Below are 16916 nucleotides of genomic sequence, written 5' to 3' on the forward strand. Positions count from 1 at the left end.
ATTGAATGACCGAGTGAATCCCATCCCACACACGCAGCAGGTGAATGGCCTCTTTCCTGCTCTCTCCAGCTGGTGTCCCTTCAGCTTCTGGGAGATTTTAAAGCTTTTCCCACAGTCAGAATGTTTCACCAGCCTCTCCCCAGTGTGAAATCGCTGGTGTGCCAGCAGATTCGAGGACCGAGTGAATTCCTTCCCACACACTGAGCAGGTGAACATAATCTCTCCTGCTCTCTCCAGCTGGTGCCTGTTCAGGTCCTGGGACCTTTTAAATCTCTTCCCACACTCAGAACATTTAAAAGGTCTCTCATTAGTGTGAACAAGCTGGTGTGCCAGCAGATTGGAGGAGCGACTGAATCAGGTCCTGATGAATCGAGTGACTGTCTGATCTTGAAGTGATGTTCGGTCTGAGCTTCCTGTCTGTAAATGCTCCACTTCTAAAACCCTGTAAAAGGAGTGTAGAAAGGGGTAAGAGGGAGAATGTTGCCTCATGCCCCCCTTTCCCAGCCCAGGGGCAGTGAAGCTGATTTTCAGGCCCCAGCTGCTGCACAGGTTACATACGAACATACGAATTAGGAGCAGGAGTCGGCCACTCGGCCCCTCGAGCCTGCTCCGCCATTCAATAAGATCATGGCTGATCTGATTACTCCACATTCCCACCTACCCCCGATAACCTTTCACCCCCTTGCTTATCAAGAATCTATCTACCTCTGCCTTAAAAATATTCAAAGACTCTGCTTCCACCGCCCTCTGAGGAAGAGAGTTCCAAAGTCTCACGACCGTCTGTAAGAAAAAATTTCTCCTCATCTCTGTCTTAAATGGGCGACCCCTTATTTTTAAACAGTGACCCCTAGTTCTCGATTCTCCTCTCCACATCCACCCTGTCCAGACCCCTCAGGATCTTATATGTTTCAATCAAGTCACCTCTTACTCTTCTAAACTCCAGCGGATACAAGCCTCGCCTGTCCAACCTTTCCTCATAAGACAACCCGCCCATTCCAGGTATTAGTCTAGTAAACCTTCTCTGAACTGCTTCCAACGCATTTACATCCTTCCTTAAATAAGGAGACCGATACTGTACACAGTGCTCCAGATGTGGTCTCACCAATGCCCTGTATAACTGAAGCATAACCTCCCTACTTTTGTATTCAGTTTCCCTCGCAATAAACAATAACATTCTATTAGCTTTCCTGATTACTTGTTGTACCTGAATACTAACCTTTTGTGATTCATGCATTAGGACACCCAGATCCCTCTGCATCTCAGAGCTCTGCGATCTCTCACCATTTAGATAATATGCTTCTTTTTTATCCTTCCTGCCAAAATGGACAACTTCACATTTTCCCACATTATGCTCCATTTGCCAGATCTTTGCCCACTCACTTAACTTATCTATATCCCTTTGTAGCCTCATTATGTCCTCTTCACAATTTATTTTCCTACCTATCTTTGTGTCATCAGCAAATTTAGCAACCATGCCTTCGGTCCCTTCATCCAAGTCATTTATATAAATTGTAAAAAGTTGAGGTCCCAGCACTGATCCCTGTGGCACACCACTCGTTACATCTTGCCAACCAGAAAATGACCCATTTATGCCTACTCTCTGTTTCCTATTAGCTAGCCAATCTTCTAGCCATGCCAACATGTTACTCCCTACACCATGAGCTTTTATTTTCCACAATAACCTTTGATGTGGCACCTTATCAAATGCCTTCTGGAAATCTAAGTACAGTACATCCACCGGTTCCCCTTTATCCACAGCACATGTTACTTCCTCAAAGAACTCCAATAAATTGGTTAAACATGATTTCCCTTTCACAAAACCATGTTGACTCTGCCTGATTACCTTGAACTTTTCCAAGTGCCCTGCTATAACGTCTTTAATAATAGCTTCTAACATCTTCCCGATGACAGATGTTAAGCTAACTGGCCTGTAGTTTCCTGCTTTCTGTCTCCCTCCCTTTTTGAATAAAAGGAGTTACATTCGCTATTATCCAATCTAATGGAACCTTCCCCGAATCTCGGGAATTTTGGAAAATTAAAACCAACGCATCGACTATCTCACTAGCCACTTCTTTTTAGATCCTAGGATGAAGTCCATCAGGACCCGGGGACTTGTCAGCCCGCAGCTCCAACAATTTGCTCAGTACCACTTCCCTGGTGATTGTAATTTTGTTGAGTTCCTCCCTCCCTTCCATTTCCTGATTTACAGCTATTTCTGGGATGTTACTTGAATCCTCTATAGTGAAGACCGATGCAAAATACCTGTTCAATTCAACTGCCATCTCCTTATTTTCCATTATTTATTCCCCAGTCTCACTTTCTATAGGACCAATGCTCACTTTGTTAACTCTTTAAAAAAAAAAATATCTATAGAAACTCTTAGGGGTCGATTTTAACTCGGGTGCAGGGAATTGGCGGGTTCCCCGAATTTAGTGATTCCCACACGATTCTAAATTGGTCTGTGAGATTGATGCAATTTTAACTCAATTGGCCAATTGATTTCCAGCGTGTGGGAAGCCTTGGCAATTGAGTATTTCCAGTCAAAAAGTCGCAGAATATGACATCATCATTGCTGCTGCTTCTAAGGTCCACAGCAAGCCTTGCTTCCTCTGCAGGCTCCCAAACTTCACCATTAAGATGGCACAGGAGCCTGCAGGAGGAACGGCCAATGGGAGGGCCAGGTCTGCCCCCAATTTTGATGAGGCTTCACTCCAGGCATTACTGGATGGTGCTAGGGCCCACAGGGGAGGTCCTGTTCCCTTCTTCAGGGAGGAAGAGGCCTCCCAGTCAGACCAAGGCTGTGTGGCTACAGGTGGCAGGTCAAGTCAACTCCTTGGGGCTCACACGAAGAAAGTGGTTGCAGTGCAGGAAAAGATTCCATGACTTTCTTCGCACTGGAAAAGTAAGTACTGTATGAAGTTTCCATCACCCTCAATCTGATCCCCATTGCCTTTCCTCACCAGCACTCAGCTTTAGCAATCTCTTCCTGCACATCCCACTTGACACTCACATCCATGCACCCTTACCCATTCCCTCTCTCTCTATGCTCACATTCACAGAACTATGCCACCATGCAGCCCTCACACTCCCTCTCACTCTGATGCTTTGAACACAACTGACAACACACAGGGAGGGCCCTTGGTATTGCAACCTCACTCCATCTTTGTCTCCTTCTAAGTATCTATGCTGTGCAATCTCTGCACTCACTCCTTCATTCTCACTCAACCTCCACTTGTCTCCCTCATTGCAGGAAAAGAGAGCTCACAACAGGAGAGAGTGAACCAGGACAGGAGGAGGGCCGCACTCATTAGCCGGGGCTGACCGAGATGTGGACATTGGGGAAGGACAGGCAGGAGCATCCCCGCAAGCTGGTGACAGAATAGTTTTCCATCTCTCTCATTGGCATTGCATGAGTCACTGATAATGATTCTGAAGCTACATCATATGGACTTATGATCATCTGCAAAATGCAATGTGCATGTAACCTTGGCATCACATCTCTAACTTTTTCCTTGACTCCCCCACAGGACCATCGAAAGCCGCCATCCCCACTGTGCAGGAGGAAGAGCTGGAGCAGCTAGACGCCTCAGAGAAATCTGCAACCGCTGAGGGCGCAGCATCAGCAGAAATAAGCGCACCCAGCACCAGCGCAGACACTCGCACTTCGGTGGGACCATCGGGACATAGAGTAGAGTTGTCACCTGGTGTATCACAGCTCACAAGTGAGCATCAGCAGGTTGTGGAGACAGGGACAGCAGTGGAGAGTCCTCGTTGGAGGGCGCAGGACTCTGCCAGCTCGGCTCAGCTGCATGTCGACCCTCTGCCTCTGGGTCCATCCATAAGATCAGAGGTGATGGAACTCCAGGCACAGATGCAGGAGTCTCTGGCAGGTTTTGTCTCTAGGGTCACTGCGAGTGTGGAGCGAATGGAGGAGTCCATTGTGAACATGAGCAGAGCCTTTGTGGAGTCATTGGCGCATGAACGCATCAACACGGAAAGGATGGCTACCTACATGGAAATGATTGCTGCCTCCGTGGTAAGGCTGGCTATGGTAGAGGAGAGGAGGGCTACGGCCATGGAGGAGGTTAGTCGCCAGGGTATGGAAAACATGGTGAGTGTTCAGAATAGAATGACATCTCTTGAGGAGCAATGGGCATCTATTGAACAGAGAAACCAGACCTTCATGGAAGTCCTTCTGAGTAGGACTGCCATTGCAGATACAGGTCCCCTTGGTACCCCTGATGTGCAGCAAGCTGCTCTCAAGCCACTTGCAGGCACTGAGGCGGACCTGACCTATGAGAGGGAGGTTGGTGGCAGACCTCAAGGAAGTGGGGGCTCCTCTCCAAGTGCTCACACTTCCATGCCACTGCAGAGCCCTCGGTCAGACCCCTGCCAGAGTCCACACCCAACGGAGATAGAGGTCTCAACCCCTGCACAGCCGCAGGAGCAGCAGACTGCTGGTGAGCCCTCACAGGCTCGCCACCCCAGAGGATGCCTGCCAAAGGTGTCGAGACAGGAGCAGCAGGAAAGTGAGCAAGGGGCCTCCACATCTGCTGAAGCCACAGGGGAACCACTACATAGGAGCATGCGTAAGAGGAAAATAAAGCACAAATAGTCACAAGGGTAATCACTTGGGTGAAATGCTGTGTATTTTGTGGAAATGCCATCAGTTGTGTGTTTTTCATAAAAATTCTGAAGGCAACTTCTGCAGTTGTGGCATGTGTCATTTCGCGAATGGGGCTGGAGGTCCTCTAATGCCAAGAGGGGAAGGAAAAAAAGGCCTCCCATGCTTCTGGTAGATGTTTCAGTTGAGGAAGCGCTGAGTGAAGCTGGCGAGAGGGGTCTCGCAGGAGGTCACACTGGAGATGGGTGTCAGGCTCCAAACTTCCACAGGTGTGGTTATGCCTTCTAAAAGCTCCCCCAGAGCTGAGACAACAAAGTCCTGCCACCTGCAAATGATGACTGATCAAATATCCTCTTTAATGTTGGACCTGCAGTTGATAGTCAACAAGCCAATAGTGTTAACGCCAGGTTTCACAGGCGTGATCCCCACCAGGCGCGTTTTATGTGGGAAAAGGGTTAAACAGGCAAGGGCCTGTTAAAATGGGATTATAAAGGCCAATCAGTGCTGTTTAAGGGCCCTAAAGACCAGTCCCGCCTGTTGCAGGCGGGGCTGATTCAGGTCAAACAGACACACCTTGGTTAAAATGGCGTGGAGGCAGGAACCAGGCGGGGGGGGTCACGACCCCCAGGTTTTGCGATTTTAACCCCCCGCACGCCTAAAAGCCCGCCTCACGGCCCAATGAAAATCGAGGCCAGAATGTCCACAGCGCCTGATCTGCACTCAAGGCCTCCATAATCAGCACCTGTGAAGAGACTCGCGGTCACTCGACCAGAAAACACCAAGACTGGTTCGATGAGAATGATCAGAAGATCCAGGAGCTAATAAGCTGCAAGGCATTCCTGATCTGGAAACAGTAACAAAACTCAAGAGAAAGGAAGCAGCTCTACAGACGCCTGATGGCCGAGGTCCAACAAAAAACTCGCGCCCTAAAGAACAGATGGTGGGCGGAGAAAGCACAGGAGATCCAGCAACTAGCCGACAACCACGACGTGTTTGGATTCTTTAGCGCAGTCAAGACCACCTACGGCCCAAGCGCCCAAGGTCTTATCCCACTGCAGGCCAAGAACGGAGGTACTCATCAAGGACAGGGAAACAGTCAGTGCCCGCTGGAAGGAGCACTTCAAAGATCTCCTTAACTGAGATGCTGTCTCTGACGTGAGTGTCCTCAACTCCATCCCACAGCATGCTACCCGCCACCATCTCAGCACAACCCCAGCCCGGCATGAGGTTGAAAAGGCCATCTGACAACTGAAGAACAACAAGGCCTCAGGAGCAGATGGAATCCCCGCGAAGGCATTAAAGCATGGTGGCGAAGCACTACTGGTGTGAATTCATGAACTAATTTCTCTTATCTGGATGGAGGAGAGCATGCCAGGGAATCTCAGAGATGCCGAAATCATGACCATCTTCAAGAAAAGTGACAAGTCCAATTGGGGAAATTACAGAGGAGTTTCCCTGTTCTCTGCCACAGGGAAAGTCATCGCAAGAATCCTCCTCAATCACCTTCTCCCAGTGGCTGAAGAGCTCCTCTCAGAGTCGCAATGCGGATTCCGCCCACTAAGGGGCACAATGGACATGATCTTCACCGCACGTCAATTACAAGAGAAATGCAGGGAACAGCACCAACCGCTGTACATGGCATTTTGGACCTCACAAAGGTCTTCCACACTGTCAACCTTGAGGGATTATGGAGTGTCCTCCTCAAATTCAGCTGCTTTCAAAAGTTTGCCACCATCCTCCAACTGCTTCACAACAACATGCAAGCCGTGATCCTGACCAATGGATCCACCACAGACCCAATTTACATCCAGACCATGGTCAAGCAAGGCTGTGTCATTGCACCAACGCTCTTCTCGATTTTCCTTGCTGCAGTGCTCCATTTCACCCTCAGTAAGCTCCCCGCTAGAGTGGAGCTAATCTACAGAACAAATGGGAAATTTTTCAACCTCCGTCACCTCCAGTCCAGATCCACGGTTGTCCCATCCTCTGTCATCGAATTATAGTATGCAGACGATGCTTGCGTCTGCGCTCACTCGGCGGTCGAACTCCAAACCATCGTCAACACCATCACAGAAAAGTACAAGAGCATGTGCCACACATCAAACATCCATAAGACAAAGGTCCTCTACCAACCTGTCCCCACGATTATTAAAATCCATGACAAGGCCTTGGATAACGTGGACCACTTTCCATACCTCGGAAGACTACAGTCAACAAGGGCAGACGTCGATGATGAAGCCCAACACCACCTTCAGTGTGCCAGTGCAGCCTTCGGTCACCTGAGGAAGAGAGTGTTTGAAGACCAGGATCTCATAGCCGGCACCAAGCTCATGCTCTACAGAGCAGCAGTGATACCCGCCCTGCTATATAGAAACATAGAAACATAGAAGATAGGAGCAGGAGTAGGCCATTCAGCCCCTCGAGCCTGCTCCGTCATTCAATGAGATCATGGCTGATCATCCAAATTCAGTACCCTGTTCCTGCCTTCTCCCCATATCCCTTGATCCCTTTAGCCTTAAGAAATATATCCAACTCTTTCTTGAATATATTTAATGAACTGACCTCCACCGCCCCCTGTGGCAGAGAATTCCACAGGTTCACCACTCTCTGGGTGAAGAAATACCTCCTTATTTCAGTCCTAAATGGCTTACCCCTTATCCTTAGCCTATGACCCCTGGTTCTGGACTCCCCAGCCATCAGAAACATCCTTCCTGCATCTAGTCTGTCCAGGCCTGACAGAATTTTATAGGTTTCGATGAGATCCCCTCAATCTTCTAAACTCCAGTGAGTATAAGCACAATCGACACAATCTCTCCTCATACGTCATTCCTGCCATCCCAGGTATCAGCTTGGTGAATCTTCGCTGCACTCCTTCCATGGCAAGAATGTCCTTCCTCAGGTAAGGCGACCAAAACTGCACACAATATTCAAGGTGCGGTCTCACCAAGGCCCTGTACAACTGTAGCAAGACATCCTTGTTCCTGTACTCGAACCCTCTTGCTACGAAGGCCAACATACCATTTGCCTTCTTAACCACCTGCTGCACCTGCATGCTTACCTTCAGCGATTGGTGCACAAGAACACCCAGGTCTCTTTGCACTTCCCCTTCTCCCAATCTATTGCCATTCAAATAATAATCTGCCTTCCTGTTTTTGCCACCAAAGTGGATAACCTCATATTTATCCACATTATAGTGCATTTGCCATGTTTCTGCCCAATCACCCAACCTGTCCAAATTGTACTGGAGTTTCACGACATCCTCCTCACAGCATACCCTCCCACCCATGTACAGCAGGCACCTCAAAGCACTGGAGAGGTACCACCAACGCTGCCTCCACAAGATCCTGCATATCCATTGGCAGGATGGGCGCACCAACGTCAGTGTTCTTGCTCAGGCCAACATCCCCAGCATCGAAGCTCTGACCACGCTCGATCCGCTCCGATGGACGGGCCACATCGTCCACATGCCCGATACGAGACTCCCAAAACAAGCGCTCTACTCGGAGCTCCGGCACGGCAAGAGAGCCCCAGGTGGGCAGAGGAAACGCTTCAAGGACACCCTCAAAGCCTCCTTGAAAAAGTACAACATCCCCACTGACACCTGGGAATAAATTGGTCAGGTGAGCAGAACAGTGGCAAATGGAATTCAATCCGGAGAAGTGTGAGGTAATGCATTTGGAGAGGGCTAACAAGGAAAGTGAATACACATTAAATGGTAGGACACTGAGTGTTGTAGAGGAACAGAGGGACCTTGGAGTGCATGTCCACAGATCCCTGAAGGTAGCAGGCCAGGTAGCTAAGGTGGTTCAGAAGGCATACGGAATACTTGCCTTTATTCGCCGAGGCATAGAATACAAGAGCAGGGGGTTTATGCTTCAACTGTATAAAACACTAGTTAGGCCTCAGTTAGAGAACAGCTTGCAGTTCTGGTCACCATGCAGCACGGTGGCATAGTGGTTAGCACTGTTGCCTCACAGCGCCAGGGACCCGATTGATGTGCCTCAATAAATCCGAGACTCGATGTTAGCGAAACAAAACAAGGCTTTTATTGACTTAGAAGGTAACACACAGAGGAGAATGTATCTTCCATCCAGAGGTCTGCCGTACTGGATGTGCTGCAGGCTGGGCCAGCTTACATAGGAGCCAGGTATGGGCGGAGCCCTACACACAGTACAATACAATGGAAATGAAACTGAAACCAACCACAGTCACAGGCAGAGAAATACTGATGAGTGATGAATGGAATATTTCATCACATTCACCCCTTCTATAGATTTAGGCCTAGAAATTCAGTGCCCTTAGCACCGATTTTGCGGCGCTAGAGGGCCTAGCGCTGCAATTGGCGCCGGTTCCTAAATTGCCTGGGGCCCTTCCGCGGCGGTAGACCGGTAGCGCTGCACCGGCACCGATGACGTCATCGGTGTGCGCAGCGTCCCGGTTGCCGTGGTAACCCGGCCCCAAGCCGAAATTCAGTTGCGGCCGCCTCGCCAGTGGCAGCCGCAACTAAGACTCCGGCAAACGAGTGCTGCCGGAGTCTGCGCCAGTGCTTTAAGGAGGCGCGGCGGCCGGCCGCTTTCCCGCCGGCCGCCTGCCCGCAGCTCCCTCCCCGGACTTCTCCCCCCCCCCCGGAACAGATGCAAGCCCGGCACTTGTCCGAGGTGCCGGGCTCATTTTTGAGGAGATTTGCGCGGGCCGCGGCCGGGTGCAGGCAGCTCCTCCTTAACGGAAGGAGGAGGCCTGCACCTCCCCAGCCTGCCACACCGCATTGGGTGCCGCAGCGCCGGAATTGCGGCGCGAAACGGCAGTTAGCGCCCTTTTCCAGGCGCTAAGACCCTTCAGTAGCGCCGGCAGCCGTTTGGGCGCGGCGCCACTGAATTTTTGGCGCGCGCAGGGGACTTAGCGCCGGCACTAATTTCCGGCGCTAAAGCCCTGGCTAAGCCAAAACCCAATTTCTAGGCCTTAGTCTGTTCGGGGGTTTGATAGTCCTCTGCGACCGACGTGGCTGTTGTGGTGCTGCGGGTGTCAGCTGGGTGTCCCCGGTGGCCTCCTGGGTCTCTGCCGGGGGTGCTGCCAGGGTTGTTGAAGGGGTAGTTGGTGGGGGTACCGTTGGTCGATGTTCTTCCAGGGGTGATGAAAGAGTAGTGGGTGGGTAAGAGTTGCTGTGGTCGTTGTTGCTGCTGTTGTCGTGGTTGTTGTCGTTACCGGCTGGGGCGACGTCTTTTATGGACACGGTGTCCTCCCTTCCGTTGGCGTGCCGGACATACGCGTATTGGGGGTTGGCGTGGAGTAGGTGCACTGACTCCACGAGAGGGTCCGTCTTGTGGCCCCTCACATGCCTTCGCACGAATACCGGACCTGGGGTGGAGAGCCATGACGACATGGATACGCCTGAGGTGGATTTCCGGGGAAAGACAAACATTCGCTCATGAGGTGTGGCATTAGTGGCAGTACACAATAGCAACCGTATTGAATGGAGCACATCTGGGAGGACTTCCTGCCAGCGGGAGATAGGGAGGTCTTTGGTCCTTAGAGCTAGAGTGACTGCTTTCCATACTGTCCCGTTCTCTCGCTCCACTTGACCGTTACCCCGGGGGTTGTAGCTGGTGGTACGGCTCGTGGCGATCCCCCTGGACAGCATGTACTGGTGTAGCTCTTCACTCATGAAGGACGCCCCCCTATCCGTATGGATGTAGCTCGGCATACCGAACAGGCAGAACAGGCTGTTGAGGCATTTAATGACCGTGGCGCTGGTCATGTCTGGGCAGGGGAAGGCGAATGGGAAACGAGAGTATTCATCCACAATGTTCAGGAAGTAAACATTGCGGTCGACGGACGGGAGGGGGCCCTTGAAATCTAAGCTGAGCCGCTCAAAGGGCCGTGTAGCTTTGATTAAGTGGGCTCTATCTGGGCGGCAGAACCGAGGCTTGCACTCAGCGCAAGTGCGACAGTTCCTGGTCAGGGACCGAACTTCCTCAATCGAGTAGGGTAAGTTGCGGGACTTTATGAAGTGGAACAGCCGCGTGACCCCTGGGTGGCAGAGGTCATTGTGGAGGGTCTGTAGCTGATCCCCGGTGGCGCTGGCACACATCCCTCGTGAGAGGGCGTCGGGGGATTCGTTAAGGGCCCCTGGCCGGTAAATGATGTCGTACTCGAAGGTGGAGAGCTCGATCCGCCACCTAAGAATCTTATCATTTTTAATCTTCCCCCTCTGTTTATTATTGAACATAAACGCTACCGACCGCTGGTCAGTAAGTAGGGTGAAGCGTTTGCTGGCTAGGTAGTGGCGCCAGTGGCGCACTGCCTCCACGATGGCTTGGGCCTCCTTTTCTATGGAGGAGTGTCTGATCTCGGGCCCTTGGAGGGTCCTCGAGAAGAAAGCTACAGGCCGCCCCGCCTGGTTGAGGGTGGCCGCCAAGGCAAAGTCAGACGCATCACTTTCCACTTGAAAGGGAGTGTTCTCGTCCACTGCCTGTAGCGTGGCCCGCTCAATATCCTGCTTAATGCTTTTGAAGGCGGCATGGGCCTCAGCAGAGAGCGGAAAAGAGGATGCTTTCAAGAGGGGGCGGGCTTTGTCGGAGTAGTTGGGGACCCATTGGGAATAATAAGAAAATAACCCCCGGCACCTTTTCAGGGCTTTGGGAGTGTTGGGCAGGGGCAGCTCCCGTAGGGGGCGCAATCGGTCAGGGTCTGGTCCGATTTCCCCATTCTCCACCACGCTGCCTAGTATGCAGAGGCGCGTGGTGTTGTAGATGCACTTGTCCTCGTTGTAGGTGAGGTTGAGTTTTTGTGCGGTTTTCAGGAACCTCTCGAGGTTCGAGTCGTGATCCTGCTGGTTGTGACCGCAGATGGTGACGTTGTCGAGGTAGGGGAAGGTTGCCTGCAAGTGGTGGTCATCGACCATGTGGTCCATCTCCCTCTGGAAGACCGAGACCCCATTCGTCACCCCAAAGGGGACTCTGAGGAATTGGTAGAGGCATCCGTTCGCCTCGAAGGTGGTGTCCGGGCGGTCCTCTGGTCTGATAGGGAGCTGGTGGTATGCTGACTTGAGGTCGATGGTGGAGAACACCCGGTATTGGGCGATTTGGTTCACCATTTCTGATATGCGGGGTAGCGGGTAGGCGTCTAGTTGGGTGTACCTGTTGATCGTTTGGCTATAGTCGATCACCATCCGTTTCTTCTCGCTACCCCTTACCACCACCACTTGGGCGCGCCACGGGCTATTGCTGCGTTCAATAATGCGCTCTTTCAGGAGCCTGTCTACCTTGGTCGCGATAAACCGCCTGTCCTCCCAGCTGTACCTCCTGCTTTTGGTCGCTATTGGCCGGCAGTTAGGGGTAAGGTTCGCGAATAGCGAAGGCGGCTTTACCTTCAGGGTAGCCAGACTGCACACTGTGAGGGGCGGCTGGGACCCACCGTAATTGAGCGTGATGCTTTGGTGGTAGCACTGGAAATCCAGGTCCAAGATCACGCTCGCACATAGATTCTTCATGATTAATACTTTAAAATTATCGTATACAGTTCCGTTAACGGACAATTGTACTGTGCAGTAACCCATAATGGTCGATGTCTGGGTTTTATCAGCCATAGAGATGGTACCCCGAGTAGGGACCACCTTTAGGGAGAGTTGTTGTACCAGTTCAGGGTGGATAAAACTCTCCGTGCTTCCACTGTCAATTAAACATTTAACCCTGCACCCGTTTACCTCGATGTCCACCATTGATTTGGATAGCGGGTGCGGCCTGGTCTGGTCCACTGTGACCGATGCCACTGTAGGGCCCTGATCGAGACAAGATGGCGTCCACGCTGTCTGCTCATAAGATGGCGGACCCCACGAGGTCGGGCAAGATGGCGTCCAAGATGGCCGCTCCCACGGCGCACACGCGGCGGTGGCGGGTTTTCCGGCGGGCTTCCCTCTGCACACGTTCCCGAAGTGCCCCTTCTTACCGCACTTAAAGCAGGTGGTGCCTTTCGCCGGGCACAGGTTTCTGGTGTGCTTCGGCTGCCCGCAGAAGTAGCAGTTGGGTCCCCGACGCATCGCGGCTGTCGTAGGGCTTCTGGGGGGAGAGTGGGGCACCGACGGTGTCGGGCTGCCGGGTGGGGAAGATGCCTTCCAAGATGGCGGCGCCCTTGGTGCACACGTGGCGGCGTGGACGGCGCGGGCTGAAGAGTAGGCATCTGAGTTTCTCTGGGCCACATCCAGGGATCGTGCTGTGTCCGCAGCCTGTTTCAGGTCCAATCCCGCTTTTTCCAGCAGTCTCTGACGGATGTAAGTGGAGCTGAGGCCTGTGATAAAGGCATCGCGAACAAGCTCGTCAGTGTACACTGCGGCTTTTACATCTTGGCACTTGCAGTCTTTGCCAAGTGTTTTCAGGGTGCCTAGGAACTCCTCCACCGATTCCCCAGGTCGCTGTGCGCGAGTAGCGAGCAGATGCCTAGCATACACCTCATTCGTAGGCTGCTGGTAATGCGCCTTTAAGATGTCGCAGGCGGCCGGGTACGTGTCGGCGTCTTGGATGAGGGGGTAAACCCGGTGGCTTACCCAATTCCGCAGAATTCCGAGTTTCATACTCGCAGCGTCTGTAGCGTCTTTGACGGCTGCGGAATTGTCCAGGAAGAATTCCATACACATAAACCAGTGTCCGAAGCATGCCGATGCGTCCGAAGCATGCTGGTCCAAATCCAAACGTTCGGGTTTCAAGAGTTGATCCATTGTGTTGAAAATTAAGTCAATAAAATTGATGTGCCTCAATAAATCCGAGACTCGATGTTAGCGAAACAAAACAAGGCTTTTATTGACTTAGAAGGTAACACACAGAGGAGAATGTATCTTCCATCCAGAGGTCTGCCATACTGGATGTGCTGCAGGCTGGGCCAGCTTACATAGGAGCCAGGTATGGGCGGAGCCCTACACACAGTACAATACAATGGAAATGAAACTGAAACCAACCACAGTCACAGGCAGAGAAATACTGATGAGTGATGAATGGAATATTTCATCACACCGGGTTCGAATCCGGCCTCGGGTGACTGTCTGTGTGGAGTTTGTACATTCTCCCCGTGTTTGCGTGGGTTTCCTCCGGGTGCTCCGGTTTCCTCCCACAGTCCAAAGATGTGCGGGTTAGGATGATTGGCTATGATAAATTGACCCTTAGTGTTAGGGGGATTAAATACGTGGGGTTACGGGGATAGGGTGGGATATGTGTTGGTGTAGGGGTTACGGGGATCGGGTGGGATATGTGTAGGTGCAGGCCCGATGGGCCGAAATGGCCTCTATCTGCACTGTGGGGTTTCTGTGATTCTGTGATTCTGTGATTACAAGAAAGATGTGATTGCACTAGAGAGGGTACAGAGGAGATTTACAAGGATGTTGCCGGGAGTAGAGAATCTTAGCTCTGAGGAAAGATTGGATGAGCTGGGGTTGTTTTCCTTGGAACAGAGGAGGCTGAGGGGAGACCTTATTGAGATGTATAAAATTATGAGGGGTCTGGATAGAGTGGACAGGAAGGACCTATTTCCCTTAGCAGAGGGGTCAACAACCAGGCAGCATAGATTTAATGTAATTGGTTGGAGGTTTAGAGGGGATTTAAGGGGAAATGTCTTCACCCAGAGGGTGGTTGGTGTCTGGAACTCACTGCCTGAAAGGGTGGCAAAGGCAGAAATGCTCACCACATTAAAAAGTGCTTGGATGTGCACTTGAACTGCCGTAATCTACCAGGCTATTGACCACGAGCTAGAAAGTGGGATTAGGCTGGGTAACTCTTTGTCAGTTGGCCCGGACACAATGGGCCGAAATGGCTTCCTTCCGTGCTGTAAATTTCTATGATTCTATTTCTATGATTCTATGTATGTGTGGTCCTGTGTCTCTCTCTCTCTGTCTGAATTTATTGTTCAGTCTCTGTCTGTCTCTGTCAGTCTTTCACTCTCCGCCTGTGCTCTGCCTGTCGGAGTCTGTCTCAGTTGATCTGTCTGGCTCTGTATGTCTATTTACATCTGTTTGCCTCTGTCTGTCTCTGTCTCTCTCTCTCTGTCTGGCTCTGTTTGTCTATATGTCTCCCTCTGCCTGTCCTTGTTGCTGTCTCTGTGTCTCAGTCTGGCTGTGCCCCTGTCTGTCTGTGTTTCTGTCTATCTCTTTGTCTGACCATATAAAACTGTCTGGCTGTCGGACTCTCTCTGTCCATCTCTGTCTCTTTTTCTGTCCATCTGTCTCATTCTGTCTATGCGTCTGTGTCTCTATCTGTCCCTCTCTCTCTGTTAGTTTCTGTCACTGTCTTTGTCTCTGTCCATCTGTTTCCCTGTCTATGTCATTCTGTCTCTGTCTGTCTGTTTCTTTCTCTGCCTACCTCTGTATGTTTCTTTGCCTCTCTGTTTGTTTGTCTGTCTCTGTTTGTTTGTCTGTATCTGCCTGCCTCTCTGTCTATGTCTCTCTGTCTGTCTCTCTGTTTCTCTCTGTCTGTCTTTATCTGTTCGACTATATCTCTGTCTCGCTCTCTCTCTCTCTCTGGTTCTCTCTCTCTGTTGTCCCTGTCTGTCTGAGTCAGGCCCTGCCTATCTTTCTGTCACTGCATATCTGACCCTGGCTGTCTGTCCATGTCTGTGTGTCTGTTTCTGTTGGTCTGCCTCTGTATGTCTGTGTCTCTGTCTGTCTATCTCCCCCTGTCTGCCTCTCGCTGCCCCTCTCTATCTGACTCTGTCTGTCTTTGTGTCTCTATCTGTTTGTCTCTGTTGCTGTCTGTCTGTCTCTATCTGTCTATGTCTCCATCTGAATGTGTCTCCTTCACCTATCTGTATCTGTCTGTCAGTTTCTCCATCTGAATATGTGTCTCTGTCTGTGTCTCTGTGTTTGTTTCTCTGTCTATGTCTGTCCGTCTCGGTCTCTATGTTGGTCTGTCTGTCTCTGCCCCTCTCTTTGGCTTTGTCTGTCTTTGACTTTCACTCTGTCAGTTTCTGTCGCTGTCTTTGTCTGCTGTCTGCCTGTCTGTCTGTGACTGTCTCTATTTCTGTCTGTCTCTGTCTCCCTCTCTCCAGCTCTTTCTATCTTTGTCTCTCTCTCTCTCTCTCTGTCAGTTTCTGTTGCTGAATGTATCGCTGTCCATCTGTGTCCCTCTCTCTGTTTGTCTGTCTGTCTGTTTCTCTGTGTCTACCTCTGTCTGGCTCTGTCTGTCTGAGTCTATTCCTCTTTTTACTTCTCTATCTCTGTCTGTCGTTCTCACTGTATGCATCTGTCTCTCTATATATATCCATCTGGCTATCCCTGTCTGTCTGTCCCTGCCTGTCTGTCTCTGTCTCTTTGTTTGGCTCTGTCTGTCTCTAACTCACTGCCTGTATTATTTTAATTTGTTTATGGGATCTGGGCATCGTTGGCAAGGCCAGCATTTATAGCCCATCCCTAATTGCCCTTGAGAAGGTGGTGGTGAGCTGCCTTCTTGAACCGCTTCAGTCTGTGTGGTGGAAGTGCTCCCACAGTGCTGTTAGGGAGGGAGTTCCAGGATTTTGACCCAGCGACGATGACGGATCTGTGATATACTTCTAAGTCAGGATGGTGTGTGACTTGGAGGGGAACTTGGATGTGGTGGTGTTCCCCTGCGCCTGCTGCCCTTGTCCTTTTAGGTGGAAGAGGTCGCGGGTTTGGGAGGTGCTGCCGAAGAAGCCTTGGCAAGTTGCTGCAGTGCATCTCGTAGATGGTACACACTGCAGCCACGGTACGCCAGTGGTGGAGGGAGTGAATGTTTAAGGTGGTCGATGGGGTGCCAATCAAGCGGGCTGCTTTATCCTGGATGGTGTCGAGCTTCTTGAGTGTTGTTGGAGCTGCACTCATCCAGGCAAGTAGAGAGTATTCCATCACACTCCTGACTTGTGCCTTGTAGATGGTGGAAAGGATTTGGGGAGTCAGGAGGTGAGACACTCGCAGCAGAATACCTAGCCTCTGACCTGCTCTTGTTGCCACAGTATTTATTTGGCTGGTCCATTTAAGTTTCTGGTCAATGGTGACCCCCCAGGATATTGATGGTGGGGATTCAGCGATGGTAATGCTGTTGAATGTCAAGGGGCGCTGGTCATTGATGAAGCAGCTGAAGATGGTTGTGCCTAGGACACTGCCCTGAGGAAATCCTGCAGCGATGTCCTGTGCCTGAAATAATTGACCTCCATCAACCACAACCATCTTCCTTTGTGCTAGTTATGGCTCCAGCCAGTGGAGAGTTTCCCCCCTGATTCCCATTAGCTTCAATTTTGCTAGGGCTCCTTGATGTCACACTTGGTGAAATTCTGTCACTCTCACCTCACCTCTGGAATT

The sequence above is a fragment of the Somniosus microcephalus genome, unplaced genomic scaffold (assembly GCF_052327205.1).
Source record: "Somniosus microcephalus isolate GS21.2 unplaced genomic scaffold, FLI_Smic_1.0 scaffold127, whole genome shotgun sequence".
Taxonomy (NCBI): Eukaryota; Metazoa; Chordata; class Chondrichthyes; order Squaliformes; family Somniosidae; genus Somniosus; species Somniosus microcephalus.